We start from the raw sequence: 712 nt of genomic DNA on the forward strand, positions 1-712 counted from the left end.
GGTCTGGGCCTCCCTCCTGGCGCAGGACCGCCGGGGAGGGGGAGAGGCGCGCAGCCAGTCGGGGGCGGGGCCAGCACCCAGAACCCCCGGGGCCCAGCCGGCCCACCCACCTCCCCAGGATGCAGACGGCCGCACACACTCCCCACACCTCCCGCGGACACCTGCTGAACCCCTGCCCTGCCACACCCTCGGCCCGGCTTGCTCTGACAGCCTGTCCCCAGGGGCACAGACCACCTGGGTGACTCCAGCCCCTTGAAGGCCGGGGTGGACGCAGCCCTCTGCCACCGCCCTCTGCCCATGCCTGGGCACTGGCGTCTGGACAGTCACCGGCTCCCCTGACAGGACAGGGCCTGACAGGGCCGGCAGCCTCTCCCACGTGGGACGGCGGGCACACAGCTGTCTGTCACCCGGCTGAGTCGTCGCGGTCTCACAGGGCCCGGGTCGAGGGGCGGGCACCGCCTCGCCCTACAGTAAGGCTTTAGCTGCAGCCACAGACGGAGGCCAGCCCAGATGGGAGCCCAGATTCGAGCGGCTCTGAGACCCGCCCCCTCCAGCCCTTCGCCTGCCGGGCCTGGGAGCCCGCGTCCCCTGCCAGGTTCCTGCGCAGACTCTGGCCGCAGCAGGACACGGTGGGCCCGCCAGCAGCACAGGCGGCCACCCGAGGGCCAGGCGGCTTGGAGGCCGGCCTCCCTGGTTGGTGCAGCCACTCCCT

The 712-nt window shown here is 73.0% G+C and overlaps 1 protein-coding gene across 1 annotated transcript in view; it reads right to left on the reverse strand.

The window, feature by feature from the left end:
- Positions 1 to 712, reverse strand: part of NCLN (nicalin) — a gene marked incomplete at its 5' end in the record, with an annotated part of 12,298 nt that overhangs the window by 8,172 nt on the left and 3,414 nt on the right. The window lies entirely within an intron of this gene.

This window comes from Carlito syrichta, unplaced genomic scaffold (genome assembly GCF_000164805.1).
Source record: "Carlito syrichta isolate Samal-C Ts95f unplaced genomic scaffold, Tarsius_syrichta-2.0.1 Scaffold123638, whole genome shotgun sequence".
NCBI classification, from domain to species: Eukaryota; Metazoa; Chordata; class Mammalia; order Primates; family Tarsiidae; genus Carlito; species Carlito syrichta.